At 37.6% G+C, this 19,429-nt stretch overlaps 1 pseudogene; it reads left to right on the top strand.

Annotated features, from left to right (window-relative positions):
• The first annotated feature begins 334 nt into the window (after positions 1-334).
• Positions 335-18,574, top strand: LOC115438951 (CD276 antigen homolog; annotated as a pseudogene).
• Positions 18,575-19,429: the final 855 nt, after the last annotated feature.

Genomic DNA, 19,429 nt, shown 5'->3' with positions numbered 1-19,429 from the left:
AATAATAAAATACATTTTCAATCAAAGAAAAAAGTGCTCAAATGCAATTTTTTGGGTCTCAAATATTTTTTGCATTCATACACTTTTTTTCTTTGATTGAAAAGTTTGGTTTTTTTTAATTTAAGTGAAGCTGTTTTTGACTGAATTTTTCTTTCTTTTTTTTTTTCTTTTTTGGTTAAGGCAACTTTTCTTTTAATTGGAAAATAAAGAAACAAATATACCTTAATTCGTTTTCATTTGTTGAATCCTCCTTTGCTAAAAACTCTCCTGGAGCTACAAGTGAAAGTGAAAGTTAAAAAAAAAAAAAAAAAACTGAAGGGAGTGTATAATATCTGATGTTACAATGTCTGCTGCTGTGAGTCTGGTCTTGATCGCTGCTCTTCTGGGTCATTGTAGAGGTACGGCTTGTGTTTGCGATTTGTTAGACTGTTTTCAGAACTAAAGCTAAAGTTTCCGTGTTCGTCTTCTAATGCTTTTTTTCCTGGCGTCACCGCTTCGCCGTGACTAGCTTTGTGGGTTTTAAAGTTGGAAAGATGTTCACATATCCCAGTTTCCTGGATCAATAACTCAAAAAAAACATAACAGCGCAGAGTGATTACATTGAAACCAGCGTCTTTGCAGTTGATCTGGTAATTTGTATGTAGACTCGACGGTTGTACAGGGTCAATAAACAACATCTACGAAAGTAGAGACTAGAACATTATATTTAATAACTCCAATCTCAAATATTCTAGGTCTCCGATTCCTAAATGTATGATCGGGGAGCGGAGCTGTTGGTATTGGGTTGATTTTGGACTATTTTAACACATAGCCTGAGGTGGGTGGCATTCTTTGTTCCAGTCAAGGTGAATGCAATGTCACAACAAGAAAAGCACTCGGAGAGCGCAGACTTCCGCCAAGACAGATCTGTTTTTATAAAAATATTTTTTCTCAAAACAGTCTGCATATTTAATTAAAGGCATATAGAAGCCAATAATGTAATAACGACCCATAACGTATTAAATTTGCCATTTTTAAAATGTAATAGGCCAATGGTAATAACTGACCAATAACGTAATAAAAGTCCTGAACCGATAACGTAATAACTTTTGGCTAATAACGTAATAACGTAATACGTTATCAGTTGGTTATTACGTTATTGGCCTGATCAAATAAAAAAATCTTTACAAATGTAATAACTGAACCAATAACGTCATAATATATTAATATCACTGTATTTAAGTTTCATTTATTAGATATAACTGTAATAAAATCTCCCTCTCGCTCTCTCTCTCTCCTTCCCTCTCTCTCTCTGCCCCCCCATGTATTTGTCTGTTTAATATGGGGCCATTACTGTAGCAATATTATTTGCAAATGCGTGTGGAGAGTTGAGTGTCCGTATTTCAATCTGTCTGTGCGCAGTCGGATTTGCAAATGTGTAAATGAATCTGTAAATGCGTGATGAGATTTGTGTGTCTGTACAACAATCTGCAAATGTGTAAAACAACTTGTGTGTGTGTAATCAGATTTGAAAAGTCAAAGTATTTTCACTACAAGACCCAGAAATACAGACAAATCATTGGTTACAAGTCAAGCGGCTTCTCGATTGGCTCTCTTTATACACGTGAATTTTGCTACACTTCTGCCGTGACAGATCCACAAATGCGTAGCGGGATTTGTCTGTAAAACCAGGGTTTGTGTGCCTGGGCTCAGGCTGCCCTGGGCTCAGGCTGCCTCATTCCGGCTGCGTTCGGCTTTGCTCGTTCTTGTACCTGACGCGAGTTTACGTGAGTTGTGCTTGGAAGGTTCACCAACTGCCACTAAAAATCGAAGAAGAAGAAGAAGATTCAACTGGGCAAGGAAAGATGGCTGCAAACGACGAGACGTGTCAGACGTTTGGGGCTACGAATAATCCATGGGTATTCGTAGCCCCAAACGTCTGACCCGTCTCGTCGTTTGCAGCCATCTTTCCTTGCCCAGGTGATTCTTCTTCTTCTTCTTCTTCTTCTTCTTCTTCTTCTTTGATTTTTAGCACAGACAGATTGAGACAGACACACAACTCTCCACACACACAGATTGAAATGCGGACACGCAAATCTCATCACGCATTTACAGATTCATTTACACATTTGCAAATCCAACTGCGCACAGACAGATTGAAATACAGACACTCAACTCTCCACACGCATTTGCAAATAATATTGCTACAATAATAGCCCCATAGTTTAACTTGATGGTTAAAATGATCTCTATACTACTACTACTCTATACTAGTCCTGTCTGCTGCTCCTTAGCCTTTCAAACTATCTCCAAACAAAAATGGAAGCACACGTTTGCAAACATAGACAATGGTATGATATGAAATATGTGTGATATTTGTGGCATGTAACTCACTCTTGAAGATTTTTTTTTTCCACTGTTAACCCTGCAAAGTCTGAACAATTAAATCATTGACAGAAAATTCCAATTCTTTAAAACTGGAGCCTTTATTGGTCCTTCTGAACAACGAAAAAAAAAAATAAATCAAATACTAATTTCCATGTATGAGTTTCAGTTTGTATCATATTTGATACATTGTATCTCAATGCTCAGATATTATTATTTTTGAACAAACAAAAACATAATATAACACAAACATGTCTAACAAATTGGTAATTCCAAACATACATAAGAACATTTTCCAGTGCTACTGTCATCCAACAATGAGAAATCCACCAGTGGAACTGGTACGGTGGAAGTCTGGAAGACATAACATTTCAGTTTTCTTGACTAATTTTGTGGTTCACAAACTTTTTATTTTGCATGGTGGTAGGCCTGAAAACAGTTCCTGTCCTTGTTCAGACAGTGATGCACTCTGCATTTCTTACTGTACACATACGAGCTTATAATCATATCATTATAATCATAGGATAATCATTTTCAACGCTTCTTCAACACTGTATTTTTTTGCCATCTAAAAACACACATGCACACACAAAAGCAGGTAAATGTGTATTTTTTTCTCTAAATTGGTCAGTTTTTGGTGAAAATCAGTAAGAAAAGGAAGTTTATAGCAATGGTACCATAACAACACCCACCCATAAATCATCAAGTTGAATATGGGTGTTTCTTTGAAACTGGTCCTAAAAACAGGACAGAGGGGCTAAAAATTCAAACCAGATTATGAAGCAAGTTTGGAAGCATTTTGGGTCTGTTTTAAAAATACATATTTACTGAGATAAAATAAATAATTTTTCAGACAAAATACATTTTTATTTGACGGGCACATACAAAAATCCATGTTACCCAGTAAAAATTACACGAAAATTATATGCTACTATTTTTTGAATATCTTTTTATTGTCTTACATGTACATTTTGAGAATCAAAGTAAATATGCAAGGCAGAATGTTTCATAAAAATGACTGCTGTTGCAAAATCACTCGTGATTTACATGTGTTTAAATGGGCAGGTTCCGCATATAACACGAATGTACACGATGGGTTCCACAAGAAACCTGGAATGAGACTGAGGTTCATGAAAAACCTGTATGTCTGGATTAGAAAAACCACTATGATTGACACATTTAACACAGTGTCTTTATCTATAGTCTATATAAGACCATTTACAGCTATGTTTTCAGATCAAAAATGACACCTAGGTAGCTTTTCATGTCCCAATTTGGGTCCCAATATTTTATTAAAAATTCTTTGATTTTGGGATTTTTTGCATTTATCATAGGTCATCATTAGGTACATCTTGGGGGAAATATGTTTACATTTCTCTTTTATTATTGGGTCTAAAAAGCTGGAAAAGCGCCATATACCAAAATAAACCCAGTTTCATACACCCAAGCACCCATATCTAAATTTTTTGCACTAAATGTACCAAATTATGCAATTTAAACATTTATATAGTTTAATTGAAAAATAAAGAAGACTGTATGTTGCTTGATAATATGTACACTCAAGGAAAAAAGAAACGCACAACTTTCATTTTCTTGATTTTTTTCAGAAATATGACAGTTATTGCAAAATTTCAAACTACAATGAGTTCAGTACTATTCTGAGTCAAAATGAAATGATTGCTTTCCTGGTTCCGGTTGATTGATTTTGATAAGCAATAAGAACTGTATTTTTGTATTCCTCACCCATGTCTGCTCATGAGTGAAACTCACAGATGAATTGGACCTCTCCTCAGTTGTGCACAACCATTCCCTATAAAAAGACACCAAAATGGAGCAAAAACACATTTGTCCACAATGCCACGACTACTGCAACCGGAGAGAGATCAGGCCATTGGCATGCTTCAAGCTGGATGGAGCAGACAGGTGTTTGGAATCCACCATTCTACCGTTGTACGCCTTGCTGAGCGTTACCACACCACCGGCTCCTCCAACAACCATCCCAGATCTGGTCGACCACGTGTTACAACCGCTGCACAGGACTATCCCAATCGGCTGTCACATCTCCGTGACAGGTTTCGGCTGGCAATGGCCCAATCTCTCTCCATTTGCAGTAGTGGTGGCATTGTGGACAAATGTGTGTGGGAACAGGGAAAGTAGAAATGTCAAAATAAATGCAATAGTGATCAGAGAAAGCTACATCCATAACAAGTGGCGTGGTAATGTTTAGGGCTGGGTATCATGGCTAATTTCCTTAATCAATTTGATTTTGATTCATAAGGTTCTAAATCGATTAATCACGATTCGATTTGATCCAATCCGATATCGATTCAGTTCAGTATTAATTGACTGATTCAGATTCATTTAGTGTTACCAAAGTACAATTTTGAGCTGTAACGTGATTATTTGACAAAAACAGCCATGTAACACATTAATACTGGTATCAGTTAGAAAGGAAATAAATATGTCATTTCAGCAATAATTAGCTGAATCTGCTCTTAAATAACTGCCATGTTTCCACAGTGGCTCAGAATGGACTTCTTCGTCATCTTTATTCTGTTTTATGGATGGTTGCTTTACTATTCCTCCAATAGTAATCTATTAAGTTGAATCTATAGATGCAAATTAATATTCATAGAACAACCGGCGACTCATCTCGGAGAGCATCCAGGCAGCCTGTTCCTCTGCACTGCAAGTTCAAGTTTGAGGCTGGGAGGACCTCCCACAGAGGGGTTTTCCCCACCCATCCCCACCCATCCCAGTTCTGGCGCATCCTAATGTGCCAGAACTGTCGTGAGCGAAATCGAGACGCCTTGTCCTCCCCAGGGACTCACAAGACAAAGTCAGCCACACTTCCACATCGGCAGTACCCGGGTCAGGTACTCACGATCCTGCTGTGAAAAATCGATCTCATCCACTATTAATTGATTATGCAAAATTAAAATGAAATTGATCTAAAATCAATCAAATTGATTTTTTTACCCAGCCCTAGTAATGTTAAGGCCTTTTGAGATGACAAGATCAGGAGTATGTCCTTTATTGTGGGTGGGTCCATGGACATGTTGAGAGAAGTGAAATGCCTCCAGCAGACTATTAAGGCTTATGGCATCTGGATCAGTTTCATTGTCAATGTGAATATTAAAGTCACCAGATATAATAAGACAGTCATAATCAGTGGAAACCTTACTTAGATAACTGCACAGAAAATTCACCCAGAAATCCACATTTGGATTTTGGTGGACGGTAAACAGTTATTATTAAGACTGTCGTTTTGCAATGCACTGATAAAGCAAGATATTAAAAGGATATGAATTTACCAAGGTGGACTTCCTTACAGGCATAAATGTCAGAGAAGACATCAGCAATTCCACCACCTCTCCTATCAGTTTTAGTGGTATGAAAGAAATTGAAGTTTGGAGGCGCAGTCTCAATAAGTGTCGCGGCTCCATTTTTATCCAGCCAAATTTCAGTTAGTAGAGGGATGTCTAGACTATGGGTACAAACGAGTTCATTTATTAAAAATTATTTATTTGTAAGTGACCTGACATTTAATAGACCCATTTTTATATTTTGAGATGCATTGCTGTGTGAGGGGCTGATAACTGGAGTGATATAGAATAGAATAGAATAGAATAGAATAGAATAGAATAGAATAGAATAGAATAGAATAGAATAGAATAGAATAGATCTTTATTGTCATTGTACATTGTACAACGAAATTAAAAAGTTTAATCCTAAAAGGTACATTCATCTGACATTAAAAAAAACAGACACAATCACACTCACATAATAAATAAATTAAGAGGTAAAAAACACACAGACACAATCACATTCTGTTGCACTATCTTTTAGCAGCAATGAGTGCATTTACTGCAGTGGGGTAGAAGCTGTTTTTCAGTCAGTTTGTTCTGGCTTTGATGCTTCTATACTGTCTGCCTGATGGCAGCAACTCAAACAGGCTGTGACCAGGATGGAATGTGTCTTTGATAATGTTTTGAGCCCTTTTGAGGCAGCGGGAACTGTGCAGTTCCTCCAGCATGGGGAGGGTGCAGCCGATGATTTTTTGGGCAGAGTGGATGACCCTCTGGAGGTCCTTCTTCGAGGCTGCTGTGCTGCTGCTGTACCAAACACAGATACAACTAGAAAAGCACTCAGAGAGCGCAGACCTCCGCCAAGGCTGATCAGTGGCCCCCCCTGTGGGCCCCCCCACGCCAAGGAGGTTATGTTTTTGCCAGGGTTTGTTTGTTTGTCTGTCTGTCTGTTTGTCTGTCCGTTAGTGTGCAACATAACTCAAAAAGTTATGGACAGATTTTGATGAAATTTTCAGGGTTTGTTGGAAACGGGCCCCCCCGTGGGCCCCCCCACCCCCGATCACCACCAAAATTTAATCATTTCTTCCTTATCCCATTTCCAACAAACCCTGAAAATTTCATCAAAATCTGTCCATAACTTTCTGAGTTATGTTGCACACTAACAGACAGACAAACAGACAGACAGACAAACAAACCCTGGCAAAAACATAACCTCCTTGGCGGAGGTAATAAGTTAGTATGCTCTCAATAGAGCAGTGGTAAAAGGGCACCAGCAGCTTCTGTGTGATCTTGTTTTTCCTGAGCACTCTCAGGAAATAAAGTCTTTGCTGGGCCTTTTTCAGCAGCTTAATGCCCCAGGTCAGGCCCTTCTCAATGTGAACTCCCAGGAAACGGAAGTCTGCCACCCTCTCTATACAGTCCCTGTTGATGGTTAGTGGCAACATGTCTGTTTTGTTCTTCCTGAAGTCAATGATTAGCTCCTTGGTTTTGGATGTGTTGAGGAGCAGGTTGTTCTCCCTGCACCACACCGTCAGCTTCTCCACCTCGTCCCTATAGGCAGACTCATCATTCATTAATGAAGTTAGCTGAGCTGGTGAGGTCAGAAGTGCATTTCTTTGGCTTAAAATTTGTGATAACAAATGCTATAGCTAATATTTAGAGTGTGGAATTACTGACTGTCAACCAGAGGCAGCCATGCAAGAGTGCAAAGTGAATTAAGTGTTCAGGGACAGGAGGTGAGATCTGATGAGATTTGGGTGGAGGTGGTCATTTTTGAAGAGGTCAGTTCTATTGAGGAATAGGGCTGTAACGATTAGAGATTTTGGTGCTATCATTACTGTCAGAGAAATAATCGCAGTTTCAAGATTACTACGATTATTTGGGGAGGGGGGGTTATACCTGGGGGTGTGGCCTGTGCATATTGTAAATTAATATATAAAGATTGTATATTTTCTCATTTCATTCTATTGTGAATAAAATATGGGTTTATGACACTGGAAAATCAATCAGTCAATCAAATTTTATTTATATAGTGCCAAATCATAACAAAAGATACCTCGTGTCACTTTACATATAGAGCTGGTCGAAACCATACTCTTAAGCCAATTTACAGACACCCAACAGAATTCTCTAGGAGCAAACACTTCAAATCTTTGCGTTTTGTTTTATTTATACTTCACACTGTGGTAGTGTTGCTTTCATCAACAAAAATTTGTGTTTTGTCAAGACTGTATTGACCAGATTAAATAGAATTGCATGACTAAAAAGAGACTAAAATACATTTTACATTGAATAAAACAAGACGAAAATGTCATCAGTTTTCGTTGACGAAAACTAGATGAAAACAGTCATGTATTATTCTGACTAAAATACGACTAAAATGCTCAGAGTTTTAGTTGACTAAAACTTGACTAGACAAAAAAAACTATGAACGTGACTAAAACTAATAAAGACTGAAATGAGAGTGTGGCACAAAGACTAGACTAAAACTAGCTTGGTGGTGGTCCTAGGGGCCGTAGGCGCAAATTGGTGTCGGTTTCACAAAAATCAGTGAAACAAGGGATCGTCTCAAAAGAAGATTTTATTCGGCACACGGTAAAAATAAAACCTCAGAGCCATCAATGTCTGGAAATATACAGAGGGAACCTCTTTGTGATCAGCCTTTTTCAAGGAGACCATCGAGCTCTTACACGTACATGTTTACACAAATGCTAGATAAGTCGTATCTCAGCTAGCGCCACTGCATCCTTGAAGAAGCCTTGCCCCAGTAAGATGGCTCTTCACAACTTGCATGAACCTTACACAGAGACAAAGTGTGTACAGAGGTCACATACAACATGGTATGGATGAATATAAGAATATGGGTAAAAGAAATTACTAGTATAAATCCACATTGGCAACCACACTTCTGTCAGCCTGCTTCAGGGCAGCTATGGTTACAGGTGTAGTTTACCACCACCAGAGGGGGAGTGTGAGAGCGAATGAATAATGGGTCAATAATGTAAAGCACTTTGAGTGGCCAAAAAATCGCTATAGAAATATGATCCATTATTATTATTATTATTATTATTATTATTATTATTATTATTATTATTATTGCTGGATCATCTCATTGTTACTTGTGCATTTTCATGGTACTTGTTGACATTAAATACATATATTTATATCACCACTGATGCCTTGTGTTTGCATTTCTAGGAGAAAACTTGAGTCAGCCTTCACCAGATAAGGTGGTCGTGGCCACTGCAGAGCAGACTGCCACTCTTCCCTGCTTCACTTCTGAATACAGTGAGGTCCCAGATGTGGAGTGGTCTAAAGAAGGCCCACCACGCAGCATCACTTTTTTCTTCATGGATGGATGCGAGCGTTTGGAGATGAAGAATGAAACCTTTGATGGCTGAACAAACATTATGCTAAAAGAACTGAAAAAAGGAAATATTTCATTGATGATTTCCTATGTGCAGCTTACAGATGCAGGAACATACCTGTGCATGGCAAAGCAAAAGGGGCTCATCAAAGTCTTATCAGTTGTGAAGCTCATCGTGGGTAGGTCCAGTCAAAGTCCTATGTAGTAGCAGTGCAATAGAGTGTTTTTCTGGAGGAGCTGCTGTGTTGGTTGGCTCTTTAGTATACGGTCGTTATGTTCTAGATCTCATCTACGCATGGGCATTGTAATCTGTCAGAATCTGTCTCATCTACGCATGTGCATTGCATATATGTGAGAATATATCACAATGGTGGTTAGTACGAAGTGGAAGAAATGAACAGACAGGAATATATTCATACGAACAGTAGCGATAAGTGCATTGTATTCTTTCACATTATAACTTTTAATAATTAAAATATTTTCTAAGCAAACAATCATACAGCCTGTCATATAAGAATTCAGCGCAAGTTGGGGACGGGGCGAGTGTCAGTCAGGGAATTCTCTGGGCTCTCCCGATTCAATCAGGACCTATAACTCTGCAGCACGGGATTTGTGAAACAGGTCATTTACTTTACGTTCATAAAAATGTATTCAGAGTAAGCCAGAAATCACATATATTCAACAGAAAGGATAAGTGAATAGCTTGCTTTAATACACTCTTTGCTTAGTAATCAAGTTTTTGCCAACAATCCATTTGTAAATATATTGTGTATTTTTTCACCCACTAGGCTAAACGAAACTTTAAATTTATTTATTACATAGTTCTTCTATTAAAGGAAGCCATGCATATTAGATGTTCTGGAATATTTGTTAATCAATGCTAAATTACCTGTTTCACAAATCCCGTGCTGCAGAGTTACAGATCCTGATTGAATTGGGAGAGCCCAGGGAATTCCTTGACTGACAACTGCCCTATTCCCGACTTGGTCAAACAAATTAGTTATGTTACCTCTCATTGTGGCAACAGGTGCAAGGCACTATTGACACAGAACACGTGTTTCAATATCATCCTTCTTGTAGCAGAAATAATTCCAGATAGCTGACATTGCTTTTCTTTCTAGCACAAAGTCTTCACTTGATTTTCTTTTGTTAGTTGCTCATTTTTCAATGTTGTTTACCAGCGACTCACACCAAACTGATTAAGAATGATTGTGATTGGTGGATCGTTGTGTGCAGTGTGTGTAAGGTACCCTTGAAATTAGATGAGAACATGTTGAGTTCATTTTCCTCCAACATTGCTGGAACTGCGGTGTGACTGTTGCACACATGTACATTGTGATGACGATGCTCAAATGATATATTGTGCTGCTCTAGTCCCCATGTATCTTCAGTGGCAGGTCACTGCTCCTAATGTGTGATATACACTAATCACACATTAGGACGTACTATGTGTGTATTAGGATGGGTGAAATGACCAACTTTCCTTACAGGGATAGTAAAGTGAGATTACCTTTTAATCTTTAGTAGTAGCAGTAGTAGATGTAGTACTATTTAGGAATGCAAAACAATGGTTTTATAAAGGTCAATTTAATAGTTTTAAGCAGGAAGAAAAATCTCACATCCCTGTGGGATGGTGGTGTGGTGATTAGCATTGTCACTTGACAGCAAGAAGGTCCTGGGTTCAATTACTTGCACATTAGATATTGGAAAATGGGACAAGGTCCAGCAGCAACCTTCTCAAGGATTCAGTTGTACAGAAAATGAATGAATGAAGAATATCATCAATGTCCCTTCCATCAAAGTTTTGATATTGACAACAAAGTATACTTTCACTTTAACTGTTAAAGTGAAATGATGTCTCATTCTCCCTGAACCATTCTGTCACAAGCCTGATGATCCTGATCAATTCTGGCATTGTCCGAGCTTTTTGACGTTAAAGCCATGGGAGCCTACTTGCTGCAGCTGGAGTTAAATAAACAGCCTGGCCAAAAAAAGTAAATGCGTGGATTTAACTAAGCAAATAATTCAGATCCTTCCATTAGTAAGTACTGCAGTGGTTAATAATGTTTCAGCTGTAACAGGTTATTTAACTCTAACTGATGCAATAAGTAGCTTCTCGTGTCTTTAATGTCAAAAAGATTAGACAATGCCAGGATTCATCAGGGTCATCAGGCTTGTGATGGAATGCTTCAGGGAGAATGAGGCATGAGTTAGCCACCATGAAGTCCAGGCTCTAATTTGGGATATGATGAAGACTTCAAGCAGCGGTCCGATTCTCCATCATCAGTAATCAAAAATTAATGCAACTACACATGGAAAAAATATTTTGAGCCTTATTGTGACACTACATAAACATTATGTGGGAAAAAAAAGATGTCACAATGAATGTCTCCTGTAATCAAAACCAAAGGTGGTGCAGTGAAATATTGCATGTACAACTTTTTTTTGTCCAGGTAGTGTAGTATATACAAGGATGTTTCAGTGCTTTAATATATCAATGTTACCAACATATTGGGCCACTTAATACTGTCTGGTAAGCACATTTAATTCTTTTTATTGCAAAAAAAAAAAAAAAGCACTCTATCCCCGAGTCAGAAAATTCTGTCATAGATCATAAACTGAAATGAATGAAAAATGTCTCTAAAAATTACTAACTAAAATATAAATGTTGTAGTTGTTTTGCATTTACTTGGACAGCCAGTTTTGATGATGTGTCACTAATGTTGTTGATACACACAGTATACACAAAATTGTCCAAAAGTCTTAGACAGTGGTCTTAGACCACTGTCTTTAGAATTAGGATTGTTGTTTTGGAATTGCTATAATAACCACACATATGCAACTCTCTGTCTGTATGAATCTACTAGCAGGATATATGGGAAATATATGGCATTAAAAATAAATCTATCTGGAAAGAAAAAGCTTCTTCAAACCAAAGTGGTTGTATTTAGTGTGATCTCCGTTTGCACTTAACATGGTAACATTTACCCATTTATTCAGATAAAATGACATGGAAAATGAGAAAAGAATATGCATGCTCATTGTAACCCTGCAAAAAACAACAAAGCCTAACACTTTTTATTCCAGAAACTTTGAGTTTTGTATGAGTTATGACACAAGATTTACAACTGATATTGTTAATCTTGTGTTCATAGTTTCTGACCCAGTACTCTCAGTGGTTCCAGCTGCAGACGACCAAGTGTCTCTGCAGTGTAAAGTGGACTACTGCTCAACGGAGCCCAACATAAAGATTCTGGATCACAAGGGAAATACCATCAGTGCTGAAAGCCCAGTGAAATACAGGGATTCTAGAGGATGTTTCACCAGCGGGATTAGAGTGACTCTTAAATCTCCCACCAAGAGGTTCTACTGTTGGCACATTATGTTTTCACTCAGTATCTGCACCTGTGTCCTAAAATCTATAAAACTAATCTGGTGTCTTTTCATCTCAGAGTCACCTGCCAAGTACACCATTCAGAGATTAAGGAGACAAAGGAGACGGCATTGAACCTACCAGGTATGTTTACTTTAAAAACGATATTGGATTTGGATTTTAGGATTTACTAAAACCTGAATGAAAATTCTTGTCCCTTTCCACCAGTCAACGTGAGACGATGTCAGTTGGTCCTTTTATCTTTATGCAATTTATCGGGAATGTTTTGACAATGCGAGTCAAAATTTGGCCTAAATCTTCACTTAGACTCAAGAATGAACTGAAGAGATATAGGTAGCCCAAGGTCAAAGTCATTTTGACATCTTATTCATCCATTGTTATGAATGCAGTGTCATGGGAACACCATGAGAATTTTTTTTCTAAAATTGAATACAAACACTAAGTACAACTCAAAGATTACTTCTCACTTATGCCAGGGTCACAAATGCCATTATGAATGGCTACGAACACCCCTGCAAACAATTTATGGACCCTCGCATACGACCCTCTCAAGACGTCCATCTAAGAATGGAGAGTTCGTAGGCCGTTCCTAAGTTTGTAGCCAGGTGAATGATTTTGTCCAAGATTTTCTATGAACGCACTACGAAATCCCCTTTTGTATGGTGCTCTAACAAATGCCTTTGGAACAACCTAAGAACAACACACGAGATTTGTGAATCAGGAGGCCATTCCAGAACCCTATGTTCCTACGGCTGCAAGTACATTGCAAGTAGATCGCAAAAACACATTATGTGGTTACTATGGGCCCCTCACGGCGTTCACACAAACAGATGTACAGCCAGAGATTTGAACAGCGTTCGTAAGGTGGATGTAAGGTGTTTGCAATAGACAGTAGTATGTCGTTCGTGGCATTCTTAGAGGGGGTCATGTACTAATTGTCAAGACGGGGTGAATGACTGGACTCAAACACATGGTGCTGAGGGGAAAGTGTTTTGTTAAGAGAAAAATAAACATGAAGAAACAACACAAAACCTGGAGGTAGATAATGCAGAGTCCACAGGGTGACAAGGATCACGGAGAGAATGTGCATGATGATGATGTTAGGGTTAAGCATGGTTAGTGGACAGTTAGTGTTTTTAACGTTAAGTTCCCTTTGTTATTCTTGTGTATCTTTTTTTTAGTCGTATACTTTCTACTTCAAATTTCTTCATTTGATGTCTTATTATGACTCCTAATTTTTATTATGTTTAACAGTGCAAGTCAGTGTTTCCCCACATATTCTCTAGAGGAGTGTGTAATTCAGCAACATGGACAGTGCATGATCCCATACACATAGAACACATGCTGAGTTATATTTTAATCATTTGACTTGACGTGACATTAATATATCAATATTCCTCGAACTTCTACCTTATTACTTCATTCTGTTACCTACAGAAAAATAATGGGAGGGTAGTAATGAGTCAGGAATTAAGCTCACAGAGTGTCGTACTATTCGTAGAGGTGCTGCCTCTGTATCCATGGCCGCACCCACTGTCTCTGTCTTCTCTGCATCTTCTTCGGGTCATTCTAAAACGCTTAATGTAAAAAAGCTTAACATAGCTTAATGTCTGAAAACAGTGATCAATCATCACCAAATTATGCATGGACATCTCTAATGCTGGGATAGGCTCCAGCACCCCTGCAACCCTCTGGAGAATAAAGTGGTTCAAAAGATGAATGAATGAATGAATGAATGAATAAGTGAAAAAACAATACTCTAAGATTAAACTTTGCTAAGTTTTTTTTTTTTGTTTGTTTTTTATTTGCACCTAGGGCTTAATGTGGTCAGCATCATAATTCTGGGGTTTTCATTTTGATTTTTGGAGAGGTGAAAGTGGATACGATTAGCATAATTTGGTGATGATTGATCACTGTTTTCAGACATTAAGACGTTAAGCTTTTTCTCTATAATGTGCACCTATAGAGAGCAAAAGGCTTAACATGGACAACATCCATAAAAATGAGGCTGTCGTTATGATTTTTGCAGAGGTGAAAGTGAGCATAACTACAGATGTCCACATGAACTTTGGTGATGATTGATCACTGTTCTTAGGCATTAAGCTACGTTAAGCTTTTTTTACGTTAAGTGTCTTAGAATGCCTCTCTTCTTCCGCTGCTGCCAGTTCAAAACAGTGGCCACAACCACCTGATCTTCCACTTCTTTGTTTTGTAGCTGTAGCTCTAGAAGTTTCAGTCTTGTGGGCATTATTGCCATCTTGAATGCGATGATCACGACACGGGACTTTTAAGAGAGTACAAGGCCACTGTTTATGTACTGATCTAAATATTCCAAAAAGGCCTACCATCTACTTGAGAGTACAATGAGTTGAACATGGGGGTTTCATACAGCCACCTTACAACAAAAAAATTTACGAAGTGGCTGTAGGTACCATGTAGGAAGGTCACGAGGCACCTGTTAACCACACAAATGTAATAACTCCCCACAAATGTAATAAACCGCAACCGTATTAAAAATTAGCAGCTTTTAACGTAATAATCCCACAAATGTAATAACTTTTCCACAAACATAACAACAGTTGGCTACCACAAAGTAATACCATATTTCCCACAAACGTAATAATTATTACTTTTGTGGGGATTTATTACGTTTGTGGGACGGTAAAAATCTTTAGTTTCCAAAAGTGTTAGTTTCCCACAAATGTAATAAATTAGTATATCACATATATTTAAGTAATGCATGCATGAATATTCATTCATCTTTCTTTTTTCTTCCCATTTATTCTTGTCCTTTGGATACTTGCCTTTTTAGAATGATCAAATGTTTCAGTTACAGCACATGATACTAATTCCAGATTAATAGGTGTTTAATTACAAATACAAGTGGAGGAACAAAACAGAATGGGCAAAAATGTTGTAAAGGTTTTATAAATGCTTCAATATTAACTGGATATTATTTATTCTCATTAAGTATAAGAGAGGCCTATGTTTGAACCATGTAATAAAATGTCTGGATATGATGTTGATAACAATGCAGAGGGCAGGAGTACGCTGTGGGAAAACAAAGTATTACGTTTGTGGTAGGCAACTGTTATTACATTTGTGGGATTATTATGTTAAAAGCTGCAAATTTTTATTATGTTTGCAGTTTATTACATTTGCGGGAATTATTCCATTTGTGGGGTTAACAGCACCCTTATGAAGAATGTGACAACTGTACAATCTTCATACAACACAAAATCATGTCATTTCCTCATGGAGGCCTCAAGTTGCTCTTGCGATTTGAACTGCAGCTGTACCATTTTTTGAGAGACAGCCGTAAGAAACTAATGCTCCTGCAACAAATGTCTACGAACTCCAGATTTTGTACGAACCGCGAGATTCGTACAAACCCATCGTTCGAGAGAATCTTTGTGACTGAGGCCTTGCTCTATACCAGATGATTCAGACTTTTTGCTCATTTGCAATTATTCACATAATGAGACGTTTTCAGAAAAGACAAGAGAAAAGTCAAAATTACAGATTTATATGTCTGAATATTTTTACACGTTCATATTTATATATGTTTGTATTGTGTATGTAATATGAAAAGTTTTCCTTTGGATCAAATTTCTTGACTGAAGTACTTAAAATAAATACAAAATTATATATATAATGAACAGGTAGAAGATTATTATGTTTTTTGTTATGCAAGATTTTGTGTCTGTCATTCCCCCATCTGTAATTTATTTCGCTGAATTGCACCTCAAAATAATCTCCCAATCTCTTGAAAAGTCTGAAATGTGTTCTATAAAGAACAAATGTCAGATAATGTTTCTATATCATTTCAGCTGGCTGCATGAAGTCCTGCACTACAACCGCTGTCATCGTTGGTGTTGTGGTGGCTGCATTAACAGGATTGTGTGTTTTGATCTTTCGGCTGAAATATAGTAGGTTAACACTTTTTTAGTTGGTAAAATTGAAACTCTTCTATCTTAAAGATAATCCATTTAATCAGCCAGGACTTTGAAAGCTTCAGTGAAGGAGATTTGTGTGTGCTTTTGCACTTACATGAAGTTTGCATTAGAGTCTGTATTGTGCTTGGAGTTAGTCGTTAGTTGATATTACTCAGTTCTGCACACTGTAGAGGTGTTGAAGAGAGACACTGAAGAATTGAAGACCCTGGTGTTAAAAGTACTGAAGTCACATTTTTTGTCAATTCAAGTTCAGAATATAAACATGTTGTATTTGTTTAGCTAAGTCCACCCTATAAATATTTTTAACAGACTTTTTTTGTGACTTCAGTACTTTTAGCACCAGGGCCTTCAATTTGGGAATGGAATATTCATTTCTGAGTCCCCTACGTAATCAGTTCACACTGTTATGGATCTAGGCAGCAAGGACCATCTTCCAGCACAAAACAGACACAAACACAAACTTTCACAAGCAAGCACTGGACACTGTATACATTCAACAGAGATGGTATCAGTGTAATAATGTGTAATGCATTGCAGTTAATGTGAAAAACAGTTTGTAGGCTCAGTGGGTTCTGTATTTTGGAGTTATTTTAGATTCAAGTAAAAAAAAAAAAAACACTAAAACAAACTGTTAAAACATTTTAATGGATGAGCATCCTCCTCATTTAACTTATTCATATTTCAGCAGAATACCAGGGGCAAACTTGCACAGTCTTAACAAGATGCAACATTGATTCAGAAAGTTTTCCCTATACAGTGCAGTGACTCTTATCATTGCTATAAGTTATTAAAATTGTTACACTCATGGATACATTAGTAATATGTCATGCAATTTTGAAGAAAGGTGTTTAAATGCAAATAAAAACAGATTGCAATTTGGAAATCTCAGAAACCCATGTTTCACAATAGACACCAAGAAGATGTACCATTTAAAAAAAAAAAAAGTTTTAATTTGTTGCCAACAACAGATCTCAAGATAGTTGGAAGAGGGGCAAAAAAAAAAGGCAGGAAAAATAAGTTTTAAACAGGTGGAGGACCATTTCGCAACTACATCACTTAACTGGCACAACATCAGTAACATGATGAGTAAAGAGGACCCAGGACTGTTGAGCAGCTCAAATCATATATCACACATTAATGGTGTGTGATAGAACATTCTTCTCCTAAAGGTTTAGCCACTGGTCTCCTTATTTCCTAGACTTTTATAGAATGCTGTTAAAAGAAGAGTTGATTCTACACAGTAGTAAACATGGCCCCATTGTAATTTTTCAGGGACATGACGCTGCCATCAAAGTCAAAATTGTCAACCTTTTTTTTTCTTAAAATTAGATATTTTGTTAATTTAAACATTTGATATGTTTTCTATGTTCCGTTGTGAAAAAGGTATGGGTTCATGAGATTAGGAAATCATTGAATTTTGTTTTTATTCACATTTTATACATTGTCCCAGCTTTTTTTTTGGAATTGGGGTTATAGCTGATATATCTATAATGACAGCAATCTCTAACAGCTGAAACAGCAGATATTAAAATACCCATATGAAGTTGTGATAGCGACTTCAAATAGTTCAAGTTATTCAGTATTGTCATTAAATGCTAGTAAATTCATCTCCCTTTTTTTCTTCATGCAGAGGTGTCAGAGTTTACCAAGAGTGGTGCTGAAGACAATGCTGAAAATAATGCTACTGAGCAGCTGAAGGCTGGAGCAATGGCGCCAGCTGAGACAGAAGATGCCAAGAGGATTCCTGTTTTGAGCCAGCAAGGCCAGTCTCCCAGTGATAAAACTCAGCTGAAATCAACACAATCCATTGATCCACCTTATCACTCGAGCTTTAAGGTCAGCAAGACTCCTCAAGACAACAACCGAAGACAAGTCACCACAGCTAACAGCAGCCGTCCAAAATCCAGCACCTTCCCACCCAAAGCCTCTAATGGTAGCCCAGCAGCCCGCTCTATAAACAAGCCTAACAGTCTACACCAGAGCACTCCAGCTCTGCCGCTGAGCAGGTCCCCACACAAATATCACATCCCTAGCCTGTCGAATAATCCATTCCACCCACTGGCAGATTTAACGGAGGAAAGGGAGCAACTGCTCAAGTGAGAACTGGGTAGATGACATATACTGCTCTGGAAAAAAATAAAAGACCACTGCAAAATTATCACTTTCTCTGATTTTACCATTTAAAGGTATGTGTTTGAGTAACATGAACATTTTTGTTTTATTCTCTAAACTACCGAAAACATTTCTACCAAAGGCCAAATAAAAATATTGTTATTTAGAGCATGTATTTGCAGAACACGACCCATGGTCAAAATAACAAAGAGATGCAATGTTTTCAGATCTCAAATAATGCAACGAAAACAAGTTCATATTCATTTCTAAACAACACAATACTAATGTTTTAACTTAAGTTCAGATATCAGTATTTGGTGGAATAACCCTGATTTTCAATGAAAGCTTTCACGTGTATTGGCTCTCAACCATTGCTGTTGGGTGACTTTATGAAACTCCTGGCATAGAAATTCAAGAAGCTTAGCAATGTTCGATGGTTTGCGACCATCCGTCTTCCTCTTGATTATATTCCAGAAGTTTACAAAGTGGGTTCAGGTTGGGAGATTGGGCTGGCCATGACAGGGTCTTCATCTGGTGGTCTACATCCACATGTTTATTGACCTAGCTGAGCATTGTCCTGATAGAAAACCCAGTTCTCAGACTTTGGGAACATTGTCAGAGCAGAAGTTGAGTAGTTTTCAAAAGTTGTTTTATTCCAATTATTTTTGCGGTACTAATAGCATTGTTTTTGCCTATTGCAAGAAGATAGTGATGGCCACAGTAGTGGTTTTTATACTTCTCCGTCTAAAATAAGACATGGATCAGGTGTTAAGTAGAATAAGGTGTGCTTGTGGTGGAATTCAACAGACCCAGGAATGGAATGGCTGTCATACATGCAGACAAGCTGATTTCAGAGGAAATTGCAGTGGTCTATTAATTTTTCCAGAGCTGTAGATATGGTTTACATCCTTGAAACTATTCTGGTCAT

Source organism: Sphaeramia orbicularis, chromosome 18 (assembly GCF_902148855.1).
Source record: "Sphaeramia orbicularis chromosome 18, fSphaOr1.1, whole genome shotgun sequence".
In the NCBI taxonomy this organism is placed as follows: Eukaryota; Metazoa; Chordata; class Actinopteri; order Kurtiformes; family Apogonidae; genus Sphaeramia; species Sphaeramia orbicularis.
This window is presented reverse-complemented; position numbering and strand designations above follow the sequence as displayed.